We start from the raw sequence: 25,862 nt of genomic DNA on the forward strand, positions 1-25,862 counted from the left end.
GGGTAAAAATCAAATAAATAAATAAATAAATAAATAAATTGATGTTTTCAGCTGCTTGGCAGAATAATACACACAAAGGAAATGGGGATGCTCGTCCGACTTTACAATCTGAATTTTGAGATAAGAGGGAAATCAATATTTAACAAAGGAAAGGAGAGAAGGAGAGCCTGAAGAAGATAGGAGGGATGGAAAACGACATGTCCTTTCTTCCTTGGATGGAATGCCCCTTCTCGTCCGTTGCGGATGAAGGAGTTAAGCCACAGATGGAGAGAACCGGCAGGCCCTCCCGTCTCACCTAATTTGGGGGCCCTTAGGAGCCCCTCCCAAAAGCAACTCCACATGCCAGAATAGGTTTTAATTTTTAAAAAGGAGATTAATTGTCCCAGAAGCCTTCAGGGAGAACCGTCCTCTTTTAAAACAAAGCGTGGGGCTTTCCTTTTTTAAAAAAAGGATTTTTTAGGAAACAAGGCTTAGCGATTAAGCCCAAGGCCCTCAGCGCAGAAGGAATCATTAAACAGAGCCAGGCTTTCCGAAGCAAATAGGAAAAGAAAGGAGAAGGAAGAAAATAAAAGCATCAATACCTCGTTCAGATTTAAAATAAGGGTGGCTGGGTGGGTGGAGAGATGGATTAGGGAAAGCGAAAGTATTTCAGGTCTGGTTTCACGGGAAGCGCTCGTGTTTGGCTTGTTTGGGCAACTCCCAAACGTTAGAGGTGCCAAACCTACACGCCCATAGCAATAGTGCCCTGCTTTTGGAGGATGAGACAGGATTCCCCCTTTTCTTTCAGGCTAAAATCCACAAACTAATGAACAGACTGGTTTACCCAGCGAATCGTAGGCCCTTTTAAGGACCTGAGTCAAATCCATCTCTCCAAAGGAGGAGGAACATTGGTTCCTGGACAATGACTCTCGGAATTAAGACCCTGGGATTCATAGCCCAATCTGGTCGTCCGGAAATAAGATATTTTCCATCTTGAGCTTCATAAGTCTGTAGAAAATTGTTATCGCACTTCTTTTTATTCTGTTTATTTTTTGTTTCGTTTTGGGTCTCCTTCCTTTTCCCCCCCTGTTTGTTGGCATGCCCTTCGAGGCGGTCATGCTTGGTTCTTTGTGACGGGTCGTTCCTTCAAAAAATAGTTTCTTGGCAAAGAGACACCAAAGAGGCCTTGTGGTTAAAATGAAAGCGCAGGATGTGGAGTCAGGAGACTTGGGTTCTCCTAACTAACCCTCCTCACATGCTGTGCGTGTGATGCCCGGAGAAAAAGGACAGGGTGAGAAGGAAACTGGCAGTAAATTCACCAGCTGCTGAACCACCCACTGGAGCTGGGACTTTAAAAGTTCTGATTCATGACTCAGAACCCACCCACCATTTCCTCTTTTTTTTTTCTGGGGAGGAAAACTTGTTTTTAACAGGGACTCCGGCTTCGGGCTTGGGACTCCGGACTTGGTACCCAAGTCTCAGACCCAGACTCGGACGCAAAGACTTGTCAACACCCTAGAACCTAATGATCAACTATTAAAAGCACACATGACATCGAATCCTATAATTTCAGTGTTAAGGTTCTGGTTCCCCCCCCCCTTTTCGATCAAAGACATTTTATGATCAAGGTATCTCCCCTGCCAGGTAAGTAGACATTTTAAATTTCGAAACCGAAACCTTGAATTTCAGGCTTCATGGGGGAAATGAGATGGTAAAACTGAAAAAAAAACCCTACAAATTAAGGAAATGACTATGTATTCCACTTGCCCGCTTGAAATGGATGCTCTGGAGACATTTCTCTTTCTTCTAAAAACATGTTTTGATTCCAAATTCAGCCACCAGGGACCTTCTCCTTGGAAATGTCATGTAGATCCCGTTGAAGGATCATCTGATCTTTAAAAGCTTTACACCCTGTGGAAGGGCGTGGTGATGATGCCCTTAAAAACATTAGCATCCTCATAGAATATCACGGCTGGGGTCCCTCAGACATTGAGACCAAGCGTAGGTGATAATGATAACACCAATAACTGCATTGGTGTATCCTAAGAGAAACCAAGGATTTAAAGATATACCAAGGTTTTTCCTGAGAATGAATTCCCTATCGTTCCAAGGTTTAAAGTGTTCATTGGTCCCATAAAATAGGATCTCTCCAAATCTATCCTTCTATAGTTCAGGCAAAACACAAAAGAGGAGAATGGTCGTTGCTTGCCATCCATTAGCTATCAGTGGACATTCTTAACATGCCAAAATTTGCAGCATTATATTAACAACAGTGAGTATAAAAATACTTAAAAGGATCAAATACATAAGCGACACAAAAATACAGTCAAAGCAGTAAGGCATAACATTCCGTCTAAAAATCACACTCAGGTAGCAGCCGGTCCCTGAGGGAAAGCTTGCCTGAAGAGACAGGTCTTGGCCTGTTTGCAGAAGGATAGCCAAGATGGAGGCCAGCTTGGCCTCCTGTGGGAGGGAGTTCCACAGTCTGGGAGCCGCCACCAAGAAGGCCCTCTCCTGTGTCACCATCAGACAAACCGGGGAAGGTGGTAGGACTGAGAGAAAGGCTTCTCCTGAGGATCTTAACCCTCGAGAAGGCTCATAGTCCTTGAGATGTCTTGAGTCTAAGCCACTGACGGCTTTATGGGTTAGAAGAACCAACACTTTGAATTGATAGATGAGAACTAACACCCAGAAATGGATTGGGAACCAGTGGAGCTGCTGTTCCAGGGAGGGTTATGGGATCCCTGTAACCAGCGCCAGTGAGTCATCTGGCTGCTGTGTTTTTGGGCTCTTGCCGTTTCCTGACGCTTTTCATAGGCAGCCCCCCAAACAGCACATTACAGTAGTCCAGCCAGGATGTAATCAAGGCATATGTCACTATGGGCAGATCAGATCTCTCCAAGAATAGGTGTAGCTGGCAAACTACTACAGTGGTGCCTCACTTAACGACGATAATCCGTTCTAGGAAAATCACCGTTAAGCGAAAACATCGTAAAGCAAAAAACAACAACAACCAATTGAAATGCATTGAAACCCATTCAATGTGTTCCAGTGGGGTAAAAACTCATCATGCAGCAAAGATCCTCCATATGGCGGCCATTTTCGCTTCCTGTATAGCAAGGAATCCGTCCCTAAACACAGCGGGGAGCCATTTTAATTACCTGCAGCCATTTTGAAACCGCCGATCAGCTGTTCTAAAAACATTGTTTTGCAAAGAATCAGTTCGCGAAGCAGGGAAGATTGTTGTTAAGCAGATTTGTCGTAATGCGGGGCAATCATAAAGCGAGGCACCACTGTATTCTATTCTGTTACTATTATATTATTATGGGATTTGGGTTTTTAAAAACAATGCTACAGTAGAAATATATGACAGGTTTTAAGTTTTTATTTTTTTTTATTTTAAAAAAACCTTTTCAGTGTATATGTATATGTATATGCCTATTTACTCAGAATTTTCTAAAATAGTTATGCTCTCTCCTAGGTACTTGAGCTTCCATCCAACTAAGTAAAGCAAAAGAGCATCCATCAAAATATTGCCTTTAGAGGGGTTTAAGACCCTTGAAGGTCCAGATGGACATTCAGGAAGTGAACCGTGGTCCAGTAATTAGAGGAAAGGATATGATGCTTCACTACATTGTCCATTGTCCATAGAATAAATCTGGTTTGGGTTTTGTTTTGGGTTTTTTGCCCCCACTGAACAGCAAGCATCATCTCTCTCCTGCCCCCTTCTTCAGGTAAAAAGATGCCACAATAAACATCCAAGTATGTTGTCATTGGTAATCATCATTATCATCATCTTAGAACTACAGAACTGGAAGGGCCCTTATGGATCATCAAGCCCGCTTCCTGTCAGAGAGGCACCCTTGGGTGTCAAACGGTGTCACCTCTAGATACTTAAACTGTTGCACTGCCCAGCACGGATCATACATCCACACACAAATTCTTCTAGAAACAAAAGCTGTAAATCTCCATGACACAAGAAAAATGATGCTACTTGAAAGAACTGGGCATGTTTAGCCTTGAGAAAAGAAGACAGAGGAGAGACAGAATAGCATTTCTTGAATACTTGAGAGACTGTCCTACCGGGGAGGGGCAGGATCTGTTTTCAATCATCTCAGAGTGCAGGACGTATGAGAAAAAGGTTCAAGCGACAGGAAGCCAGATGTAGGCTGAATATCAGGAAAAAAAACTTCCTCACTGTTAGAGCAGTACGACAATGGGACCCATGACCTCAAGGGGGAGGTGGTGAGCGCTGGAGGAATTCAAGAGGAAATTGGACCACCCTCTGTCAGATCAGCTTGGATTTGGATTCCTGCTGTAAACAGGGGGTTGGTCTTGATGGCCTCATAGGCTTCTTCCAACTCAATTATTCTATGATTCTATAATAAAAAGTCCAGGACAACCCCCCCCCCCCAAAGTAATAGCCCTACTGCTGGACCATCAAGGTCCATCTTGGGCACAGATCGGGGTGCTGTTGCCCTTACACTGTGTGATTGCCCAGAACAAGCTCCCCAGGTGTCCATGTGAGCTAAATACCTATGTGAGCATACCTTTATTTTTTTAACCACACCGGCCAGCCTTCCTGAATTGGTCGCTCCATCCCGGTGCTTAGGACTAGTGGTCCCATCAGCCAGTGCCACCAACCACAATGTTTAGGATGATGGGACTCACAGTCCAGTCTTCCTGGAGGTCCTTTGAGTAGGGAGGGCTGTTTTCAAGCCACTGCCTGCCCCCCCTTTTTTTTATCTGCCAGCCTTCTTGCAGAAGCTCACTTTTTAGGGGTAACGCCGCCCCACTTCTGACCCCGGTCGAGCTGTGCGGTGTTCCACGAGCCAGCTGGGCAAAGCGCCCCTCCGTAATGTGTACGACTCCCGCTCAAGTGCTTCGGGCCTCCGCCAGACACGGCCAATGGGCGTTCGAGGACATCAGTCATTGGCCTAACACAATTAAAGTAATTGTAAGAGCGCATTGTCACGGGGTCAATGTTATGTTTCCCATTTTGAAAATAAACGTCTCTCCAGTTGCCTGGGTATTTATGTAGCAGCAGGAGACCATTATGCTGCAATAATGCTCTAGCGCACTGGCATCATCTCTTAATTATACATGTTTGGGAGCCTGCGACCGGGAGTGACTGCCTCTTTACAGCCTCTGCAATCCGTGCCGGCTGCTCTCCTACAACCGAGGGTAACCCTTCTATCTGTCACCCTGTCATTCCTGTTACTCCACACTCCACGCTTCACCGCAGGAGGTGAAAAAAGAGGATGAGAGACACACCAGAAAGCAACAGAGGCGGGTTGTTAGAATCTCGGAGAGGAAGAGTCTCTAACAGAGAGAAAACCACCTGTAAGTCATCCGAGCGGCGTTTTCACTGGTGGACTGACCTTTTCATAGTTATCTTGGATGACAACTCCCGGATTCCCCAGATCAGCCATGCTCAGGTGGTTTGGAAATTTGAGGCCATTTCCACTCCCCAAAAGTAATTTATTTATTTATTTATTTTATTTATATCCCACCTATCTGGTCAGGCGAGGACCACTCTAGGCGGCTAACAATCACAAATAATACAATAAAAATATAAATAGACAATTCTAGGTAATAAAAACATTACATTACGATGTACAAAGTCCAAAACATAAAATGGTAAGGGAGAAAAGAAGGGGGTCATGAGTTATGTGATGGAAAGCCCTGCCTGAACATCCATGTTTTCAGTTGTTTCTTGAAAATACCCAGCGAGGGAGCTGCGCGAATGTCAGGAGGTAAGTTGTTCCAGAGGCGAGGAGCCACCGCCGAGAAGGCCCAGTTTCTTGTTTTTTTCCTTCTGGGCCTCCCTCGGTGTCAGGCTCCTCAGCCTCACCTCCTGACTCGCTCGGGTGACACGGGTAGAACTGGGTGGGAGTAAGCGTTCCGCCAAGTATCGAGGCCCTAAACTGTTTAGGGCTTTATATGTAAGCATCAAAACTTTGAAGTCGACACGGAACCGAATGGGCAGCCAATGCAACGCGGCCAGAATAGGAGAAATATGGTGGAATTTTCTCGCTGCACTAAGGAGTCTGGCCACCGCATTCTGCACCACTTGGAGTTTCCGCGTCAACCTCAAAGGTAGCCCCACGTAGAGTGCATTGCAGTGGTCTAACCTCGAGATTACGAGCGCATGCACCAAGGTAGTGAGTGCCCCCACATCAAGGTAGGACCGCAGCTGGGCTATCCGCCTGAGGTGAAAAAAGGCGGTGCGGACCACCAACACCACCTGGGATTCCATAGTGAGCGCCGGGTCCAGATGGATCCCCAAGCTGCGGACCCCATCCCTGGCGGGAAGAGTCACCCCCCCCAAAAAATGAGGGAGTTTCCCAGGCCCCCAGCTGTGGGGGCACCCACCCTCAGTACCTCCATCTTGTCCGGGTTCAGCCTCAGCCCATTCTCCTGCATCCATTGCAGTACGGTCCCCAGGCAGCGCTGGAGGGACAGAACGGCATCTCCTCTTAAGCTCTGTCACTCCTGCTTTGCGACTCGGGTTGGAGCAGTCACATAAGTCTGCGTCACTCACCTGGTCTCTCCTTTCCTGGATCAAATTTGCTTTTCAAAACATGGGTACATAATGTCTTTATTTATGCATCCTTTATCTTACCATTCAGGAAAGGATGGTCACTCTCGAATTGGCCTTCTCAGCCACACTAGACGCTGTTCCAAGTCCTCCATGCAGAGCACAATACCATAGTCTCTTGAGAATGAAGGATGCCTAAAAAGTTAAGAGATTTTTCCCGATATTCAGCCTGCATCTGGCTTCCTGTAGCTTGAGCCCACGATTACCTGCATTCTGGGATGATCAAGAACTTTCTCGATATTGAAAGTCGCTCTCAGGCTGCGAGAATCCTTCCCTGCATTTCACAAAATCTAGCAATATATTTATTTATTTCATTCACATGTATGACCACCCATCCCAGAGTGCAGAAACATAACTTTTTTTCACTACAACGCCCAGAATCCCTGAGCCAGCCAGCCTCTACAGTCCCTCCGAATTTGGTGAAGATCAGGTTTCCCCAAGCCAGCTGCTGAAGGACACTTTCCTGAGGGACCCATTTCGTGGGTGTATAATTTGGATGTCTGAAACCCAATTTTCACCAAATGTGGAGAGATTGTAGAGGAGAATCAGTAGAAGCTTCTCTGTGACCTGGTATCTCTAGATGCTTTGGGGATGTTTTATATGGTTTTAAAGTTTTTAAAAAAAACATAAATTGAGAAATCAAGTCAGAAAAAATACATAAATTCATAATTTATGATTTGTCAACTTGGATGAACCATGAATCAGAACGAATCACCATGTTTCTGATTTGTGCCCATCTCTAGTGTTGACCCTTGAGGGCCATCTCCGAACAGGGCTTATGAATTGTTTGACCGTGCCGAATCAAATCTCTACAATGCTGAACTACAGTCTGCCTCAGCTAGCCATGGTATCCCAAGGAGGGGTTCAACTGTTGAGGGGGAGAACAAAAATAATATAATTAATTTTGTTCCACTTCCCATTTCCCAGGAGCAAAATGTTCGGAAGGCACAGCCTGGCTGAGTGTACCAACAAGGATAAATGCGCTGATCAGCAAAGGATCACAATATTTCTCTTTGTTCCTTAAAGACCGGAGCATGCTGAATCCCATGCCTTCAGAGAGGCACACACTTCCAGTGGAGCGCTGGCTTCCTTACAATGCGGGCACACCGCCAGCTGGACTAAAAAGCCATTGGTTCGTTTCATACACACGCACACACGCACACACACACACACACACACACACAAGAAGCAGTCTTGGCTCTCTGCCACAATGGCTGACCTTTAAGGCAAGAATTACCTTCGGGAAGATATTATCAATCTTTTCCTCAGAAAAGAAAAGAAAGAGGAAAGGTTTGATTTGAAATAAACTCTGAGTACGTCCAAATCCTCCTTTCATCTGTCCGGTGAAAATGGGGCCCGGTGGTCTACGAAATGATCTTCAGTTGATTCCTCACCCAAGGGAGCAAGGACTGAGGGTGGTAAATTGAGAAGGAAATGTGTTAGCTGTGTTTAAAGCAGTCAATACATTCAGGGCGCCACCTACAAATGGGTTACGTTCCCAAGCATGGGGAGGTAAAGGTAAAAGGTAAAGGTTCCCCTTGACAATTTTTGTCCAGTCGTGTTCGACTCTAGGGGGCGGTGCTCATCCCCGTTTCCAAGCCATAGAGCCAGCGTTTTGTCCGAAGACAATCTTTCCGTGGTCACATGGCCAGTGCGACTTAGACACGGAACGCTGTTTCCTTCCCACCGAGGTGGTCCCTATTTATCTACTTGCATTTGCATGCTTTCGAACCGCTAGGCTGGCGGGAGCTGGGACAAGCGTCGGATGCTCACTCCGTCACGTGGATTCGATCTTACGACTGCTTGGTCTTCTGACCCTGCAGCACAGGCTTCTGCGGTTTAGCCCGCAGCGCCACCACATCCCAAAGCAGAGTTTGGGGCAGTTCCTTTTTTTGGACTCTAATTTCAAATTTCTCTTGTTCTCTTTGCCTCAATAGGTTGAAAAAAGATAAGTTCCAATGCAGGGAGGAGATTTGCACAGAATAGCCCTGGGTAGGGGGGAAACCCTAAAATCTCACCCTATGGCTCCAGACTTTTGCAGAAGTTTCGCACATCCCCTCCCTGCAGGCTCCACCCCCTCCTGATCACTATCTCTGATCACTGATCAGAGATAGGAGGGATTTCCTTCCCGGCTTGGAAGACAGGCCACAGACCTCTGGGAAATCGGACATGGGGCTCGTTAGCAGTGTCTCTCTTCCGGTATTAGGGGAACGGATCCCCTGCTTGTGTTCTCCTGCGCCCATCTGTGCACCTTGAAGTCTCCCAGCTGACCCAAGGAGACAGCCGTGCCCAACCGCCATGGTGCCAGGCTCTTGGAGCCCTCGCCCTGCAGAACTCTAAGCCTCAACACAGAGGAGGAGAAGATCCTCGTGAAAGCATAACATTACATAACTATCCCTCTGGGATTGGTTTCCAAGACATCCGAGACCATGCTAAGCTCAGCGCAGCTCCCGAAGAGTGTAAATTTAGAAGTGCCTCTGTTCCCCACAGGGACCCATTGGAAGGAGCAGCACCCTGGCCCTGAAGCTTTCTCATGGAGCTGCCCTCCCATCTATAGGGCACACAGCCAGGACCTTTTGGATTTTATTTTATTTTTCCTTCCACACTAAGCCTACTTACCAGGACCTCCCTTTCTTGCATTCAGGAAGGAAGCAGGCAAGAGGAAGAATTCGCTCTCAAGGTTTTGAGCGTCCCATTTCATTTTGAAGGATTTATGGCAAAGGATGCTGATATAGGAAGCAGCCGACTTGAATATGGGAAGAGTGCTCTATTTGTTCTGTTCTAAATCTGTACCTCCTGAACTATAAATCCCCCATGCCCTCTTTCTTTTTGAAAAAAGGAAATCCTCCAAAGCTCCTTCTTTGCTGAGGTAGGACACTTGGGCTTCTCAGCCATTATGGTTCGCAGATGCCAACCTGGACTTTTGCTTCTTATTTGAGGCACCCTGTAACGCCTTGAACAAGCAGCCAGATGGAAAATGGCCCTCTCCACCCTTATTCCTGATATTTCCAGCCCGGTCTCTCCTTGCACTGCTGAGAGAGCACTGTCCGGTCCTTTACAACTGCGACAGTATTACGAGAGATCCTCTCTCTGTCTCTCTCTTTTCCCTAACCCTTTATAGCTGCTATGGCGTGACAGAAGCCGTTGGGCACAAGTCAGAACCTGCTGATTTATGAACGTCTTTAGGGGTCGAGGGTCGGTTCCTGGGCAGGTTTTAATGCAACGGTTTCAAAGCCTTGACGTTTTAAGGTTATGCGTCTTAAACGGTTCTGATTTAAAATGGTTTCCAAGATATTATGTTTTTAAATTGTCTTCTCCACCTCTGCAACCCGTCCTATGACGTTAGGTATATAGGGCAGGATATCAATGTTTTCAATAAATAAATATAGTAAAATAAGGATGAACCCCGATAATTCCTGCCAAGTAATCTCACCATGCGAGGCTGCAGACCTCGAAAGTTTAATCCCAATCGGGTGCCGTCAAGGCAATTCTGACTTATGACAACCCTTTTTGGGGTCTTCCGGGTAGAGAATACGCAGAAGTGGTTGATCATACCCTTCTGGCTGGGGGCCCCTGGGACCGTGCAGCGTGCCCAAGGCCACCCAGGCTGGCTCTTCTGGGACCCACAGTGGAGAATCGAACTCCAAGCTGTGCAGCCCGAGACCTAAATCCTCAAGCTATCCAGCCAGCTCCACAAAAGCATACACAACATAAAATATTTTTGTCTTCCCCAAAGTGAGGGATTCTGGGCGGTGTCATCCAAATCACAGCATGGGTAATTCTGGGGGGGGGGGTTGAGTCTGCTTGTGAGTAGCATTCTCCCTTCCCTCCCTCTCTCCCCTCCTTCCTTCCAAATGTCTACCACAAACATTTCTCCCTCCGTTGTACTGACTGGCCCCGGCCACCGCCAGAGCAGGCTTGCTTCCTTTTGAAATTATTTACAGCCGTCATGTAACAAGCCCTCGCCTGGTTGGTGCCATTTGAAGGGATGCTTGGCGGCTCAGCAGATTTTTATCAAAGCTGCCTTGATTGTCTTTTCCTCGGAAACATTCATCTTTCTTTTGGACTGCAGTCCTGGGATCCTCGGCTCCTATCTGTGCAGGCTGCGGGAAAGGGGGGTCAGTGGTATTCTGCGAGGAGCAGTCCAAGAGAAATCAATTTCTCAGGCCAGGTCTCCTCCTTTCTGATGCTCATCTCCTGGCTCCTTTGCACATCGGCTGCCCTGATTAATGTTCTAAGATTTCTTCTCTCCCTGTCTCTCTCTCTCTCTCTCTCTCCTTGTGTTTGTTAATCAAGGATAATTGCACAGAGAGTGTCCAAAAAGACATAATACAGAAAGCAGTTGACTCATGATTTTTAAGCTTTTAATTACTCATTAAGAGACAACACAGAGACGGGGTTGCGAGGAAGATGTTGCAACCCACAAGCCACAATCTTGTAACTCGGAACGACAGCCTGTGAGTCAAGGCCTCCTGCGTTGATTGATATTAGGGCTTCAGGAATAATTGGTTGGGTTCATTCAGGGGTGGGCAGGCTTGAGGCAAGCAGGATGGACTGTTTCTTCTGGGACCTCAAAATTCAATTGCCCAAGACCAGGTGGTAAAAAGTGTGATGGACCACCAGGTTCAGGAAGCCCCTCTCTAACCACTTGGCGCCACTGCCCTGTTGAGGGGGTGAGCCCAGGGGAGTTTAATGTGGTAATACCTGGGATCTGCCTGGCCCTGGTATCTCCAAAAACTCAAGTCAGACCCAACTGATCAATGCCTTCAGGGAGGTCCAAAGATCCACAATGTTAAGCACTTGACGCTATTACATCAACACTGCAAGGTAGAACTCGCAGCACACCCACAAAAGCTCAAGGCAAGACCTGATTTCAAGCACCACAAACCCTCTGAGGTGAGAACCCAGCCAATTGAATAGATCGCTTGTAATAAAAAAAATAGTGAAAAAGACAGAAAGGCAAACCTTTCAAGCTGGCTCAAGGTTGGCTCAGCCTTCCATCCTTCCGAAAATGAGTACCCCATTTGCTGCAGGGTTGGGGGTGATGTGTAGCCTGCATCATTGTAAATCATTCCAGAGAGTGTTTTAAGGGCTATGGAGTGGTATATAAGCAACACATTTTGCTTTGCTTTCAAATGCTTCAAAAAGTCATCAAAAGTATTTGGAGCAAATGATCAATTAGAGTTTAAAGTTGATGCACTACAGAGAAACACGCCAGAAAATAAGAAAGCTAAGCTACCTAATACTCAAACACTAGCATAGCATCAACATAGTCTTGGAGCATGCAGAGAGTGCATCCCTCCTGATATGGCATGACAGGACAGCATCTGAGCACAGAATCTTCTAAGAGAGAGGCTAAGCTAACTAAAGTAATTTTGGAACCCCTTTGTATACCTTAAGTTCCCGTTCTCGACCCTTTGAGATGTTCTGCCGATCAGGTTTGCAATTCCCTCAAATATTCACAAAGACAAGAGCACTTTCTGCCCCCTTTCCTTCATACACTGAAAGTCATTTTCTGATTAGCGTAGAACCAGGGAACCAGCCAAGTTGGCCTCGGAGGCTCCCCTGTAAAGATAAAATGCAGGTGTTTTGTTACTGCTAAAGTGTCTCCCCTTATCTTAGCCAGCCATTCCCAAGCACCGACAGAAAAACCTGAAGTACCCATACGCCATGTCCCCCAATATATCAGGTTTTTCACAAAGACCTGTTCACTTTCTGCTGCGTCTTGTCTTCTGTTTTAGTTACACAGAAACACCTGCCGTCAGACCTGTATGCATGGATGCCAGCTATACTGTATAGATTTCTCCATCAAAATGTAGAGATCCTAACCTATCCCTTAGCGGTTTGGAAAGGGTTACTTTTTTAGCTACGTATATAATCAATTTTCAGAGTCATTTAGATTAGTATTACTGACACAAAGCGATTCAAATTGGATTTAGGAATGCATAATGTTAATCTACTACCACGCTCTTGTCAACCCATGATGCCGGTCAATATTTATTTATTTATTTATTTATTTATTTATTTATTTATTTATTTATTTATTTATTTATTTATTTATTTATTTATTTATTTATTTATTTATTTAAATGGTTTTTAAAAAAACTCTGCTTTTCTCCTTAGAAAAGGACCCAAGGCGGCTTACAGCACTGAAATACAATGCTTAAGAACAAAACAAACATAATTAAAAGGCAATAATCTATTTAAAGCTAAAAACACCAAGGACAGAAATATTTAGAAAGGAACAAAATAAACACCCCTTCCAAAAAAATGGAAAAACAAGCGATATGAAAAACACAGTCAAAGCAGTGATGCCTAACAAACAATCCATCTAAAAAGATCAGGCTATAAGCTCAGTACTGGCTCCCTGCACCTTTTCCAGTCGGATAGTAAATAATGCGAAAGCCGAACGGACCCTGTGAATTACCCATTGGTGTCACGCTATTTGGGACACAATTCCTGCGCACACAGACACCCCTTGACAGATGCCAAAGGGTCTGCAGCTTGCCTGTCTCTTTAGCTTCATTAGCACACCCTGTCAGCACACAATGGAGCTTTTATTTGGTTTTTTTTTTTATTTTAAATCTGGATGATGAAGGTGGCCGTTTCTGCATACTGTACATCTCAAGCATGGTGCCAGCTTGGGAACAGGGGAACAAGGGGGAGCTGTCATTGCAGACCTGTTGCAGTGGGGGCCGAGGGGCACCCTTGCCTCTGCCTGATAAGGATAACGAGAAATTATTCCTCCTCTATCCCTGGTGGTGAATCATGAGCAAGTTAAGCAGTACTGTCTCTCCTCCACCAACTTTAACAGGGGCCATAAATCATTAGGAAGTAATTGTCAAGGCTGAAGGAGGGAGGAAGGTGGTCTGTAGCCACTTCCCACACCAGCTGCGTATCTGGCAGATAAAATGGGGCTTTTTCGGACCGCATTCTGGCATCCTTTGATAACAGATCCATCTTTTTTTTTTAAAAAAAGGAACGGTCAAGGCTGAGCTAACTAAGGCTCTTTTACTCTGGGCATGTGGAAAAGACAATAATGTCAGAAAAAATGGAAGGCAGGAGGAGAAGAGGAAGGCAGAAGATGAGATCAACTGGCTCAAAAAGAGAAACTTGAGTCTTTAGAACAAACCTGAGACAGGATCGAATGCGTAGGATCGTCATAAGGTGAAAGCAATCAGGTGGCATATAACCACCTTATGTTGACACACCAATGTTGACAGCACAAATCTACTAGTATGGCCACTCGCTCATCATTAGAGAGAGAGAGAGAGAGAGAGAGAGAGAGCATGCATTTTAAAAAAGAGGGGGAAAGTGGCTTGCATATCATTACATATGCAAATATATAGATGCAGATTATAAACCAAATTATAATGGTGGTGGTTGTTTAAGCAGAATTACAATACATCCCTTACCTCCAAGTGGAAGGAGGCTGTATCCAGTTTACCTGCACGCTGGCGGGATTTTCTCACCACGGATGGGTCCCTGCGAGGTCCCTGCTCTCGTTATTTATGGTTCTTTAGTTTTAAAGCCAACTTGGACTGAACAGACCTTCAAAGAGAGGATACCCATCAAAATGAGGACTGTCTTCTTGGCACCCTTCAAATAAGGACTGCCCCTGTCACACTGAGCCTTCTGGACACCCTACCTAATTTGGTCATGCTTTTCATCAACAGTATGTACTGTGCCCCACCAGTCCTCTAAGAGGCCATGATTGAGCTACAGGGGTTGGACCAACCACCCAGGCCGGCTGCCTACCGAAATTAGGAAGGAAGGATACATCTCGCTCTTTTCCCCCACCCTTGTAAAAGCCAATATCTTTTCCTTCATTTGTATTTGATAAAAGGATGAGATGAGGAAACTCATGTTGTTCAGTGAGCATCTTGTTTGCTGCGGATCCGAGAAGAGCTGTCTTTCTTATTTGGTAAACACCTGCTTTGTAAATGTTTTCCCATAAGTAATTGTTGTGTTGTTGTTGTTTAGTCATTAAGTCGTGTCCGACTCTTTGTGACCCCATGGACCAGAGCACGCCAGGCCCTCCTGTCTTCCACGGCCTCCCGGAGTTTGATCAAAGTCGTGTTGGTATAAGTAATTGTAATGACATGTGAATCCAGTGGTTTCCAGCTTTGGGTCCCCAGATGTTTTTAAACTGAATCTTTCAGAAGCCTTCACTACTAGTTGTGCTGGCCAGGATTTCTGGGAGTTCTAGTCCACGTTCAGGTATATGGAGGCACTAGAACTCCCAAAGGGGTAACCAACCCGGTGAGGTTTCTTCTGATGCTTTCCTAGCCGGAGAAAGTCATTCTTCATGGACTGAGGTGATGCTTGAATCTGTGGCTCTCATCTCCTCTGGTTCTTCGGAGGAGCAGGGGGAAATTATTTTCCCCACCTATGGCCCAAAGATATGTTTACCATTCCAATGAGACCTCAATAAGATAGGACTCTGATGAAGAAAAGCAGCAACTACTTTGTGGTCACTCCACTGAATATTCTAGAGTTAGTTGCTTCCAGGGACACTACAGATTGCTGTAAGGCGGATCCATCTGCCAAGTCAACTCCTTCTGCAGCTTTCTGCCCCGATAATTTATTTCCCTGGAATGGTCTAGGCAGGAGAAGGTCAAACCAGCTCCTGCATGCCTTGGCCAAGGACTCAGGGGGTTCAGTTGCTTGACCTAAAGGGCGTGACTCTGAAGGAATGCTGACTAAGTGGATTTCCGCTCTCCCTGTAACCCGGTCCTCATAAAGTTTCATTCAAGCTCTCCTTCCTCCCTGACTTTGGTCTTACTCTTGGAATAACTTTGCAAAACCAGCTCTGGGAGGATTCACAAATATGGGGGAGTCACCAGGAAAAGAGGCACGAGAAAGCATTCCTTTCCAGGATTCTAGTCTGCTGGACACCCAGCTGGCCAACAAACGGGTCATGCCTTCTTGTTGTGAAGTGAGCTTGCAAACCCGGTTATAACTCCACGCGAGTGAGTGAATCTGGGAACCGTAGTCCAAAAAAGTAATGCTTCCAAGTGTTGATCTCTCCGTAGTTTTCCAGTCTCCTTGCTCTGCCTTAGCCAGCATCTGGTGGCCCCTGAACACAGTCCATGTCCACTGTGATTTTTTTTGTAAAGATGTACAGATTTATGCTTTTGGACTACATCTCCCAGAATTCCCCGGGCAGCTGGGTGTTGTAGCCACTGAGATGTTTTTGAGGATATGTGCAGATTGGTACTTTTGCACTACAACTCCCAGAATTCCTCAGGGAGCTGAGAGCTGTAGGCACTGAGATTTTTTTTGGAGAGATGTGTCGATTTGAGCTTCAGGACTACAATTCCAAGAATGATGGGAACTGTAGGCCAAAAGCACACCTCTAAACACCTCCAGATGTCCCCTCTAGGCTTTCCCTCTCTAAAGGTTTAATGGAAATAATGAGATTCCTCTCCAAAAGGTTCCGTTGTCATACTGCTCTAATAGTGAGGACGTTTTTCCTAATATTCAGACTAAAAATGGCTTCCTGTAGCATGAGCCCGTTGTTGCATGTCCTGCACTCTGGAATGATCGAGAACACACCTTGCCCAAGCTGGACATGAAATTCTATTTCAAAATACTGAAATACCAGACAACACCAGCAATCATTATGTTAGATGGCACAGGGAAGCCATTGAAATCCACAAACACCAGGACAGCTTCAAACGAAAAGAAGAAAGTTTAAAACTCAACAAAGTTTGGCTCACAGCACTGAAAAATACAGCCTGCAAAAGGTCAAATGAACTCTACCCAGCCACAAGGACTGGTGATCACTACATACAAAAAACCAGCTAACGACACCCATCAATCACAGTGACAGATGATCTCTCCTCCTTATCACAACAATACACCCACAACAAAAACACACTGATCACCATAATCACCCATCTCCTGAAAAGGACAAAAGCTGATCCCACAGCTATAAATACTCAACTCCCAAACAAACTGCACCAGAGCACAGAGTGTTACTCCTGTCCTCTGAAGATGCCAGCCACAGAGACTGGTTGTTAGGAAGAACAAACTTCAGAATATGGCCAAAGAGCCTGAAAAACCCACAAAAGCCATGAACTCAGATCCTTCAGCAGCTGGGCGCCCTCACCCCATCCTCTTTTCCCCAATACTAGCCAGTTATTTATAGCAGAAAGTGTACCAAGCCAGGATCAGTATCCTATGCGTATATTACTGTACTTAGTTGGTGGGTTTCAGATCAAACAGCTGTCTCAGTTCAAAAGAACTTCTGCTGTTGTTTTTAATGCATTGGGTACTTGGAGCAAGGTTTCTGGGGAGAGGTAAAGGTCTCCTGGCTTCACCAGCAAAACAAACAAACAAATTCCATGTACACCAAGAAATGACAAGGCAATTGATTAACATTATATTCTGGCAAATGCAGCATTATGTGTTGGCAACAGCAAGATAATTGACTAACATTATGGATTGGTGAGCGGAAAGTAATTGATTTGTGTTCTGCATTGGTCATCACTCTGTTTCTCCTTGGTTTCTTTTTCCACACGGTAGCAGTGTTGAAATAAAAGGAAGGAAGGAAGGAAGGAAGGAAGGAAGGAAGGAAGGAAGGAAGGAAGGAAGGAAGGAAGGAAGGAAGGAAGGAAGGAAGGAAGGAAGGAAGGAAGGAAGGAAGGAAGGAAGGAAGGAAGGAAGGAAGGAAGGAGATTATGGAAGGAGATTATGGAAGGAAGGAAGGAAGGAAGGAAGGAAGGAAGGAAGGAAGGAACGAAGGAACGAAGGAACGAAGGAAGGAACGAACGAAGGAACGAACGAACGAAGGAACGAAGGAACGAAGGAATGAAGGAACGAAGGAGATTATGGAAGGAGATTATGGAAGGAAGGAAGGAAGGAAGGAAGGAAGGAAGGAAGGAAGGAAGGAAGGAAGGAAGGAAGGAAGGAAGGAAGGAGATTATGGAAGGAAGGAAGGAAGGAAGGAAGGAAGGAAGGAAGGAAGGAAGGAAGGAAGGAAGGAAGGAAGGAAGGAAGGAAGGAAGGAAGGAAGGAAGGAAGGAAGGAAGGAAGGAAGGAAGGAGATTATGGAAGGAAGGAAGGAGATTATGGAAGGAAGGAAGGAAGGAAGGAAGGAAGGAAGGAAGGAAGGAAGGAAGGAAAAGAAAGCTAGCTGTGCATACACCCCTGCCAACTGAGGATTACCTTTAGGGCACCTGACCGTCCAGGTATTTATGTTTATGATGGATAGTCATCATTTTTAAATTTGCATCTACAGTAGTAAACTAGCATATGCAGATTGAAGCCACGCTCTGCCCTGTTTGGTCATAGGAATGTCGGAAGCTGCCTGACTCAAACTGTTGATTCACCTAGCCCAGTATTCCAGCTCTGACCGGCAGCAATGGCTCACCAGTGGGTTTTTTTGTTTTTTTCCATGCAGGATGTGGAAATCCATGCTGTTCCTTGATTGCTTCCCACTGAATACCTGAGTCAGGTCTGCTCCTGCTTCGGTGCCCAAAATCAAGAGTCCTTGGTGGGCAACCCCATAAGATAGACTTTTCTCTTCAGGCAGGCTTTCTCTCAGTGACTGGCTACCTAAGAGGGTTTTTTTTTAAATGGGGCTATTGTGTTTTTGTTGTTTTTAATATATTTTTAGAACTGTTTTTCATCGACAAGTTTTAATATTTCAGGCCAAAACAAAAGAAAAATAACAAATAAGGAAGAATAAAAGATGATGGCACCTTCAAGGCTAACTGCTATATTTTAATGTGAGCTTTCGTGAATGAAGTCCACTTCCTCAGACATAAGAGCGGAACTCAAGTCTTTTATGTCTGAGAAAGTGGATGTCATCCATGAAAGCTCACATTAAAATATAGCAGTCTTTATGGTGCCACAAACTAATCTTTATTTGTTGTTTGTCTTTTGTTCCTGTCTGAAAACTCAAGCATAGACTAGCACGCCTACCTCTTTTACGACTAGCTTTAATATTGTATCTGATTAATTGTGGGTTTTTTTAAAAAAAATATGGTAATAATTTATTGGAGGGGGCTAGCTTTAAAAACTGCTTGATTATTGTAAGCAGCCTCGGGTCTTCTTGGGGAGAAAGGCAAGGTATAAACATTTTAAAACAACAAATGATAAAAACCTGGGAATATAGCGGGAGATACACATTTACAGCCTGCTGAGTGTCGTTCATGAGATGGATTTCCTGTGTGACTCATTTCACAAAGAAATTAGCTCCCGTGGGTCACAAGAGCGTCCCTGTATGTGTAAGAGAGGTTATTACTCAGCTAGTAATGGCGCAGGAACGGTCATATCATCTCCTCTTTCTCAAGATCACTGGATTTCTGTGCGCAACTGGGAGGAAAGAAGCCCGCCGTCCGTGTGGCACAAAAACCATCATCTCCAGTCACCACCTCAAACCCCAGTTGCAAAAGCCAGCTGGGAGAGAAGGAATCTCTGTGTTTCCTTCTGTAGACCAGCAATAACATCTCCTTTACTCCATGTCCCAATCCCATGCCCATTTAATCATCATCATCGTTGTCGTCATCTTAGAACTGTGGAGCTGGAAGGGACTCTTTCGGTCATCAAGTCCAGCCCCCGTCAACCTCGAGACGGTGCCTCCTCCGTGGGTCGGATCCTGGCCGTTTGTGCACTGGAGGTTCCCTCCTCCAGGTCTCCGAGTGTCAGATTAGAACCGTAAAGACATGTTCAGAGGTGGGCAATGTTTGGACTTCACTTCTGAGGATTCTGGGAGTTATAGTCTTAAAAAAATGCCGCCCTAACCCCCCCCCAACAGCGGTTCAACTCCTCACTGAGACAACAAACTTAGGTAATTTTTCCACAGTGACACTTCCTTACTACTCAAACTTAATTCACATGGACTTGCTGTGAATTAACTTGACAGGGAAGATGTATTTCAAGGGACTTTCCCTGTTTTTCCTCTGCCTCTGTTGTCCTTCAGCTGACCTGGTGGTCTCTAATGTGTACTGAACTACAAACCCCATCACCCCTAGCCAGTATGGCACCAGGTTGGGGGAAAAGATGGGCTAAATAGTTCACAGGCTGGGGTGTGCCCTTGGGTAACATAAATATGACATGTCTCTGCTTTTGGGTGGGGCAAGTTGGCTTAGCTTTTGCGGGTAAGTGGAATAGCTAATTGACCTTATATGAAGAAGCATCTGTGTTAACAGGAATTGGGGCTTTCACGGTCCATTAATTGCCACATGCAGGACCCAAATGCTAGGGGATTTTTTTAAATTCCGTTCAAGCTAGGTAGAACATCATCTGTAATACCTTTCTTTCTTTCTTTCTTTCTTTCTTTCTTTCTTTCTTTCTTTCTTTCTTTCTTTCTTTCTCTCTCTCTCTCTCTCTCCCTCCCTCCCTCCCTCCCTCCCTCCCTCCCTCCCTCTTCCTTCCTTCCTTCCTTCCTTCCTTCCTTCCTTCCTTCCTTCCTTCCTTCCTTCCTTCCTTCCTTCCTTCCTTCCTTCCTTCCTTCCTTCTTAAGCAGGAAAAAAGCTAACGATAAAACCCAGCCTGGTATAAACATTTCCCTCCTTAGGGTGGCAAACACAAGACCGATGGCTGCGGGGTGAAATATGTAGCTACTAAAGCTAAGAGACTTCTCCCTGTAAAGAGGAAATTTTTGCCTAGTGGCTGTCCAGGATTTATGACCAAGGCTATGCATTTTGCAGAATTCTACAGAGCTATCCCCAGATACGGTTGGGTTTTTCTAATGAAAAGCAGCAGCTGGAGGGTGAAAGGTTTGAAATATATTACCTTTCTGGGAGTGCCATAACCTGAATTTCTTCAGTGGCCATGCAAGCTTGGAGATTCTGGAAACGGTAGCCCCAAATTAAGAAGTTGTAGGGTTTTCTTTTTTAAAAAAAAATCCTCTTTCAGGATGCTAACCAACAGAGTTCAAGAGAGTTCGAGAGAGTTCGAGAGAGTTCGAGAGAGTTCGAGAGAATTCGAGAGAGTTCGAGAGAGAGAGAGAGAGAGAGAGAGAGCAAGCTTATCCCTTTTCCCTCTCTTGAGTCTGTTGGAAGCGGTGAGGCTGCGGAAGCCTGTGGTTAAAGCTGCCACGTTTGTCGGTTTACTCTTCGACCTGTTCAATTGTCAATAATGAAACTTTTCGTTCTTTCTCCTACTAATGTCCCAGAGTGAGTGATTGGGACTGCAAGTTGGTGAGAAAAAAGGAGTGGACTAATCTGGAGAACTTGAAGCTATTCTGCTGTGTGAATCCCCGCACTTCTGCTAGAGGAATTCAACCGGAAATTCAGATCTCTGGGACAGTGTTCATACCCGTTCGGCACAACGGGTGGGCTTTGGCACAGCCACCATCTCGACCATCAGTCCCATTCCTTCTTCGCGCGCGCGCGCCTGCCTGCATGCGTGCGTGTGTGTGTGTGTTTTGGGCTGAGGTGGCAAAATATGCCTGCTGTCATAATCTGCCTGCTGTTTAGCAGATTATGACGAGAGGCCTGTTGTGTTGCAGGGATGTGGGCAAACTGCTGGGTCCAAGTCCTGAGTTCGAATCCAAGTCTTTGGTACCAAATCCTCCGTCCCAAGTCCCAAATCTGAGTCCCTATTAAAAATGAGCTTCCCCACCCCCACCCCCACCCCCAAAAGAATGGGAGGATTGTCAGTCAAGCCTGAGTCATTGAAAAAGAACCCGGGTCGAATCTGAGTCAAGTCACTTGGTGCGACTCAGAAGAAGCCAAGAGAGCTAAAAAGGATTGTGGGTTTTCTGATGCTCCAGATATTTTCTACATTATCTCGGCCAAGAGTGGAGGTACAGCAGCTGCCACCCCTCAGGTGTGGCGTCAGGTTGGTTCCTTAGAAAGCAACCAAAGAGCTCACTTCAGTGACAACTGCTTTGGGTGACCTTAGGTGAACTGCCGTCAATGAACCCGAAGCCCGCCGCATCTGCAATAATGCAGCCATAAGAATCATTGTTCACTTTAGAAGGCTGTTATAAGGACTGCTGGGACGATGGACTTGGAAGGATGTATTGCACTACATACCACATCGTTCCCTGTAAAATCAGAGCATCATGGGTTTGGAAGGGGCCTATAAGGCCACTGAGCATAATTTTGTCTGGGTTTTGACATTTGTGGGAGAAGTCCCTTGCCACCTTCTGAGGTCAATGTGATGATGATAACAAGGGAGAGCTTTCTCAGTTTTTGATCCCAGACTATGGAACCATGCTCAGGAAAAGCCACCTTCTTTATGTCATTCTGCCAGCTCCTGAAGGCCATCCTATTTAAAATCCTTGGCTTGACTGCAAAGGATTTTAAAGGATGTGCTATGCTTTTCTCTTGTTATTTGCATTACTCTTTATTTTTAGAATTACAGATTTTTTTAGTGTACTCTCCATTCCTGGAGAGGTCTGATCTGGCCACAGGGACACATGCTCCATGTTATATCCCAGCTGGGTTACTGTAACACCCTCAGCGTGGGGCTGCCTTTGGATAGAGTTCGGAAACATCAGCAGATTCAAAACACCACAGCTAAAGTGTTAACGGACTGGTTACCGAGATCACACCACACACACACACACACACTCAAAGTGCTGGTCTTAACCTATCAAGCCCAAAATAGCTTGGGTCCAAGCTATCTCATGGACCATAACTCCCATTATGAGCTAACTCAAGTGTTAGGATCATCAAAAGAGCCCTTTCTCTTGGTTCCACCATCTTCACAGGTGCATCTGATGGGGATACAGAACAGGGCCTTCTCTGTGGCTTCTCCCAGACTTTGGAACTCCCTCCCACTGGAGGCCAGCCTGGCCCCATCTTTGCTGTCCTTCTGCAAGCTGGTGAAGACCTCTCTCTTTACACAAGCTTTCCCTGAGTGTCAATGGCTGTTTCAGTGTGGTATTTGTTTGATTCTTCTCCAATATTGGTACAGTTCCCATTTTTAACCTTTTAAACATTGTCTTCTACTGATGTAAGCTTCCTTGGGTCCTTTTTAAGGAGAAAGCTGGGGTATACATAGTTTGAATAAATTAAAAATAAAGTAACACACACATGTTTTAAAAATTAAACTTGTCTTTTAATTTCCTGTAAACCCGCTTGGGTCCCATTTTTTTGATTCAGATCAGATCAATAAACAGATAAAATACATGCTAGGTACCAATATTGATTGAAGTTGTTCTGCCTCCGTCGATCTAAAATAAACTTGAATCTGGGCAGGCAAGCTAAATTTGTGCAGCGTTCTTGGGTTCACCCTGCACTTACAACCCTCCTGTCTCTCTTGAGTTAAGAATACACGCCGTCTTTTATTATTAAACATGCTGCCTCTCCTCTTAACTGTCAGCACATGCAAAGAGAATCATACATTCGTAATAAGGTCTTTATGTGTGTGTATATATAGCAGCAACTCTTCTTCCCTGTGAATCACGGAACGTATTTCAGAGGTATAAACAGTTGCCAGGCTGAACAATACGGCATGGCCACAATATATTTCACACTTCATTTCAGATCAGCTGAAAAGGCTTTTTTGAAAAGCAAACATTTTTAACTGGTCTTTATAGCCTATGTACAAGACATAAATACAGCAAGATCTGTCTAAAGATATATATAGGACAGCTCGTTTTTTGGAATGAGAGGAGGGAGAACTTGTCTGTAATTATTTTTCATACATGCATCCGTGTATCATTGTTTTCCATTGAATATTTCCAGTTATACCGGTAAGTGAAGTGGTGTTTATCTGGGAAAGGGCTAGTGCTAAAATCTGAACAAAATTAAGCTATCTGTTATGAGACTGAATGATAATAAAGTCCGTTGTGGCTGCAGTAAACCACCCCCACTTCATTTTAGTCATATAATTAGAAAAGCAACTGAAAATAAAATATCAAGGCCAGTATTATACTGGCCTTAGAGCCAAGTCTGTGGAGGCGCCATATTTGTAGTATTGTAACTTTGGAAAAGTTACTTCTCAGGAATATTTCAAGTAGAGATTTCCCAGTTTGTCAGGGGGTGGACTTGATGACCTCTATAGTCCCTTACAGTTCAAATCTTCTAGAATTCTATGATTCTGTTCTATGCAAACAATTTGTTTACTGCTAACTGGTAGTTCTATGGTGTGGAGGAGACTTGTGAGACACCACCTTGCCAAGAAAGGTCCACATAGTCAAAGCTGTGGTTTTTCCAGTCGCGATGTATGGAAGTCAGAGCTGGACCATAAAGAAGGCTGACCGCCGAAGAATTGATGCTTTTGAATTGTGGTGCTGGAGGAGGCTCTTGAGAGTCCCCTGGACTGCAAGGAGAACAAACCTATCCATTCTGAAGGAAATCAACCCTGAGTGCTCATTGGAAGGACAGATCCTGAAGCTGAGGCTCCAGTACTTTGGCCATCTCATGAGAAGAGAAGGCTCCCTGGAAAAAACCCTGATGTTGGGAAAGTGTGAAGGCAAGAGGAGAAGGGGACGACAGAGGACGAGATGGATGGACAGGGTCATCGAAGCGACCAACATGAATTGGACCCAACTCCAGGAGGCAGTGGAAGACAGGAGGGCCTGGCGTGCTCTGGTCCATGGGGTCACGAAGAGTCGGACACAATGACTAAATAACAACTGGTAGTTCAGATGTCTCTCGCACACCTTTCTCTCTGCATATATACCTAGAAAAAACCAAACAAAAACAAATGGACAGTAACAAAATGGTGGATACTTGGCTCAGTAATACTACCAGCAAGAAGGATCTTGGAATTGTTACAGATCAAAAGCTGAATGTGAGCCGACCGTGTGATGTGGCTGCAAAAACAGCCAATGCTATTTTAGGACGCATTAACAAAAGTATAGTCTTCAAATCCTATAAGATACTTGTCCCCTCGGTTCAGCACTGGTTACGCCTCCTCTAGAGCAGTGGTCCCCAACCTTGGGCCTCCAGATGTTCTTGGACTACAACTCCCAGAAGCCTTTTCACCACCACCTCTGCTGGCCAGGATTTCTGGGAGCTGAAATCCAAGAACATCTGGAGGCCCAAGGTTGGGGACCCACTGCTCTAGAGGACTGTGTCCAGTTCTGGACACTATTATTTAAGAAGGATGCTGGCAAACTGAAACAAGTTCAGGGGAGGGCGACAAGGAAGATCAGAGGCCTGGAAACCAAGCTGTAGGAGGAAAGACTGAAAGAATTGGGCATCTTTAGCCTTGAGAAAAGAAGACGGAGGGGAGATAGGACAGCACTTTTCAAACACTTGGAAGGTAGTCATACAGAGGAAGGGCAGGATCTGTTCTCAATCATCCCAAGATGCAAACTACAGGAAGCCAGATTTCGGCTGAATATCAGGAAAAACTTCCTAACTGTTAGAGCAGTACGACAAGGGAACCCATGACCTCAAGGGGAGGCGCTGAGATCTCCAAGGCTAAAGGCATTCAAGAAAAGACTGGACAAGCATCTGTCAGATCTGTTTGAGTTTCGAAGACCTGACCAGCACCGTTGAGGGCAGGACATTTTGGCGATCATTCATTCACTGGTTGGCCACAAGTCGGAGGCAGCTTGAGGGCACATAACCACCACCACCACCACCACCATGTATTTGCTTAATCTGAATGCTTTTTATAGTGGGGCTGATTTATCTAGGTTTTTTAAAACTTAACTGAGGTTTTATCTATTTTTATTCTTTTATTAATTTGCAAGTTACCTTACGTGCCGTCTTTCAGTGGAAAGGTGGGGAATAAGAGTAATAATTAAACAAATTGATTTTTTTTTAATTTAGTGGAAGCATTGACAGGACTTCACCACAATTAAATAAAAACAGTTCCTTCATTCTGTCCAGAGACGGGCCTTGTAAGCAGCATTTTTTTGGGGGAGTGCAGTCCCCGGCCTGCACACCTTATCATTGTCATCTTACAAAAAAGGAAGATTTCCGGTGTCTTCTCCCTGGCGGCCACTGTAGATTCAGGGAGTCGTTGTTCCCTACAGTAACATTTCCAAGCCCCATCCTGTAATAATTATTCTCATTACTGTCTTCCTACCAGTTCCTATTTATCGCAAGTCACAATCTGGCTGCGTTCCCCTTCTTAGCACTTTCTCTGCCTTGGCAGAGAAGAATACAGTAACTGAGAAAGTGAGGCTCATAGCAGTGTATTTGCTGAGTCTCTCTCTCTCTCTCTCTCTCTCTGCACATGTAAAGCAATAAAACCAGAGAGCTGCAAAGATCACATCAATCATATGTTCAGCAGAGCCCAGGTTTAAGGTAACGCTTGCTGGCAGACGTCCAAAGAGAGAGTCTGGAGGTAGGAAACCTTGCAGAAGAATAGCAACAGGAAGCACAAAAGCAGAACAAAAGCAAATTTAAAAATATAT

The 25,862-nt window shown here is 45.2% G+C and overlaps 1 long non-coding RNA gene across 1 annotated transcript; it reads left to right on the forward strand.

The window, feature by feature from the left end:
• Positions 1–372: 372 nt before the first annotated feature.
• LOC144583740 (uncharacterized) lies at positions 373–3,816 on the forward strand. The gene is made up of 2 exons (XR_013537656.1): positions 373–1,623; positions 3,461–3,816. It is a non-coding gene; the product is annotated as an uncharacterized LOC144583740 (long non-coding RNA).
• Positions 3,817–25,862: the final 22,046 nt, after the last annotated feature.

Source organism: Pogona vitticeps, chromosome 6, assembly GCF_051106095.1.
Source record: "Pogona vitticeps strain Pit_001003342236 chromosome 6, PviZW2.1, whole genome shotgun sequence".
Taxonomy (NCBI): Eukaryota; Metazoa; Chordata; class Lepidosauria; order Squamata; family Agamidae; genus Pogona; species Pogona vitticeps.